Below are 3,932 nucleotides of genomic sequence, written 5' to 3' on the forward strand. Positions count from 1 at the left end.
GGGTTTCTGGCTCGATCCCCAGTAGGAGGGATGCAGGAGATAGCCGATCAATGATTCTCTCTCATTATTGACGTTTCTATCTCTCTCCCTTCCTCTCTGAAATCAATTATATATATATATGATAAATCTCAAGGAAAAAAATGGCTGATGACCTTAGGGGTCAAGCGAGATAATAATGATAGAATGAACAATAACCATATCCTACATGCCAGGGGTTGTGCAAGGTGTTTTAAGTTCGTACCTTAGCTTTGACTTTTACCAACACCTTGAGGGCTCAGGGTGCTCACCTAATAAGCACAGTCTTCGGAATCCTACAGTGGTGTTCCTGTTATGACCCCCCTCCCACACCTTACTGGGGATCAGGCCAATTCCTGAAATGTCTTCCTGCCTCTGATGCTGGCAGGCCTATTCTCCCCTCTTGACTTCTGAAGCTCTATCCAGTGAATTCTTCCGTGGATCAGGTAATCTTTTATCTTAAGGAACCAGCTCTGAGACTTGACTATATCTCCATGTAGTTCCTTATAAATCGTGGTCTCTGGCCTTTGCCACTGGGGATCGCGTTTCTGGCTCTGTTCCTGTTACTCCTGCCAAATTCCATTGAATTCCCCCTTAACTAGTTGCTTTCCCCCTCTGCTTGTAGGATACAGAGCACGTCCTCTTGGAATTAACTCATAAAATATCTAAAGGCCAGAACAAGAAATGGGTCAGATTCAGGTAGTCCAACTAGATTCAGGAAGGAGGGGAAAGTCAAGGAGGCAAGATTACGAATGCTATATTACATCTTCAGTAGAATCCTAGTGTGAGCTTGGCTCCAGACCAAGGTTGCTTTCAAAATCCCAGTGTCGCTGTGAAATAATGCTGCTTCCGCTCTTTGCTCTCTGCACTCTGATGTGCACAGCAGTGCATGGTTGGCTGAGGCCCAACATGTTTCCCTGAGGGAACCCTCAAAGCCGGGGCACACTGCTTCTACTGGGGCAGGAGCAGGGGTATTGCAATGAATGCCAGGGTCTTACTACATGCACCCAAAGGTTACCAGGTGATTCCTGGTCAGGGCACATGCCCGGGTTTCAGGTTCCATCCCTGGTAGGGGATATGCAGGAGGCAGCCTATCAATGTTTCGCTCTCACATCGATGTTTCTCTCTCTCTCCCTCTCCATTCTGCTCTCTCTAAAATTCAATAAAAGTGTATTTTTTTTTTAAACTCTGCAGGCAATCATGATAACCCACGCTTTCCATTTGCCTTGGAAAATATTATTCAACAGACATTTAATATTTCATTATTATTATAGTTAGAATTGTATTTTAAAGGGAGAACCTACTTTTTGAGGTAGAGGTGAGTGTGGATGTAGTGAATTTTTAATGTGCTAAGTTATTAACATTTTTAGACCTGAGGGACTGCCTTTTGTGATAGTGTTTTTATTCTTCTGACAGTGTAAGGGATAGTCACTCATACAGCAAACTTATGTTGTTGTCAATTATATGCTGCACACTGTGTTTGTACTGGGTGTAGAAAGATGAATAAGTTCCAGTTCTGACATCAAGGAACCTAAAATAGAGTTAGGAGAACTTAGAATACAGTCGAATTATTTTTAGGTGCAATGAAGTCTTTGAGGTGTCTTAACAGGTGTCAGCGTAGAATGCAATGGGAGTATAAGGGTGAGTCATCAATTTTATGGGGTTGGGAGGGTTAAGAAATCTCCACAGACTAAGACACTTCAGGTCAAAGAATGTGGGTGCGTAGACGCAGAAGTATAAAGAAGTTGGGCATATGGGAGGAACTTGCAGTTGCGAAAAACAATTTCTGATGATAGCACGGTAGATGGATAAATGAGATGTTAGACTGAAGGCAGAGAGGGGCCTTAGGATGGTTTGGATGATGGGATAGATGATGGGTCATACACTAAGATGAGGAAAGTTCAGAAGAGGAGCAAATATAGAGTAGAGAGTAGAGTTTATTTTGAGATGTCTGTGAGTAATCTAAGCAGTAAAATAAATATTTCTGGACCACGCAGGGAAGGTCTGATGCAGAGGCACGGATTTAGATGTTATTTGCACGTATGTGTCAAGCTGTTCAAGCTGCAGGAATTGATAAGATCACATAGGAGAATGTTAATATTGGAAAGCAATAAAACAGTCATCTATGGCTATTATGAATATTAGAGGATAGGGAGGTAGGGAATCTGGAAAATTAACCAAGCAGTGGCAAGATTAATAGCATGGGACTCAAGAGAATATTTCCTGGTAAACCGAAAGGTTGCAGGTTTGATTCCAGGTCAGGGCACATACCTAGGTTGCAGGGAGGCAACTTTCGTTCTCACATCAATGTTTCTCTCTCTCTCTCTCTCCTTTCCCTCTCTTTCTCTCTCTCTCTCATTAATAAATACATATCCTCAAGTGAGGATAAAAAAAAAAGAGAGACAGAACTGATTCCAAAGGAAGAGTTGTTGTCCCATGCAGGGAGATATCAGTGTAGTCAGGTGAAGCAGGGAGATCACGATTCAGAATAAAAACAGACCAATGGGTTAGGGTGTCAAACATGACCTTTACCAGAGCAGTGCTGTCAGTAGAGTCGTAAGAGCAGAACCTTGACCACAGTTCACGGCAGACCCGTAAGAGCTTGCTGAGAAGGGACAGAATTGCTAGTGGGGAACTAAAAGCCAAAAGTGTGTATTTTAAAATAGAGGAACTTGAGCTTGTTTGGGCTTCGGTAAGGAGCCTATCGAGAGAGCAAGGTGTTGAAATACAGAAGAAAGAAGAAGTAACTTTTTTAGCAAGTTACCGGAGATGATGGGGGAAATGGATTCAAGAACCCAGGTCAGGGGGTTGCTCCAGAACAAGAAGCATGCTTCTTCCTTAGAGACTTAGGGGAAGGAGTGGGCTTTGGCATGGCCACAGTTCCCCCGAGCATCCCCCCAAGCATCCAGCACAGTATTCTCCTGCAGATCTCCCTTATTGTCTGGGTCCGATATTCTGAATCACTGAGAGGCTTTCTTTAGGTTGTTAGTCTTCTTCTGATACTTGATCAAACATTGGTGCTTGTTTATTAGTTGTTTTCGTGTTTTTTGAAGATGCAGCCTTTCAGGCACAAGCATTTGCAAATTAAGGGTTATTAAGCCCACAAGAGCTGAAAACCCTGATTGCCAGCCTGAATTGCCGGTTTTAGTTCTCCCAGTCCTGTGAGCATTGTTGTCACAAGCAAATCCCAAACGTCTGCTTACGGGAGTCCTTCTGTTCCGTCTTTAAGAACTTCAAAATCTGAAGCTACTCTCCTTGTGTAATTTGCTCTGAAGTTTCCCTGAGAATCAAACCATTAGTTTCTGGTCACCTATAGTCTGTCTTCCCTTCCTTCCTTTCCTTTTCCTCCCTCCTTCCTCCCTTCTTCCCTTCTCTCTGTCCTTCCCTCCTTCCCTTTTCTCTGTCTTTCCCTCCTTCCCTCCTTCCAGCAGTCTTTTTAAAAAAACTATTTTTTGTTATTGACTTCAGAGAGGAAGAGAGAGATAGAAACATCAATGATGAGAGAGAATCACTGATCGGCTGCTTCCTGCATGCCCTCCACTGGGGATCGAGCCCACAAGCTGGAATCAAATCCAGGACCCTTCAGTCTGCAGACCGATGCTCTATTCACTGAGCCAAAAACATCTAGGACCTTCCAGCAATCTTTCATTGGGTGCCACCAAGTGCCAGGCACTGTACTTGGTCCTGGAACACAGCAGTGAATAGTCAGACATGGCTTCTCGCCCTGTGGAGGTTACTTTGTAATGGAGGAAAGGGGGAATAAAAAGTAAACACAACAGGAACATTATCTGTGTCATAAAGTGCTGTGAAGGACATAAAGATGGTTCTGTGACAGAGAATGAGATGTGTGTAAGGGGAAGGCTTTGTTAGATATGGTGATGGTGGGGGAATATCTCTTTAAGAAAGTGACATTTACT

This window comes from Myotis myotis, unplaced genomic scaffold (assembly GCF_014108235.1).
Source record: "Myotis myotis isolate mMyoMyo1 unplaced genomic scaffold, mMyoMyo1.p scaffold_m19_p_16, whole genome shotgun sequence".
NCBI lineage: Eukaryota > Metazoa > Chordata > Mammalia > Chiroptera > Vespertilionidae > Myotis > Myotis myotis.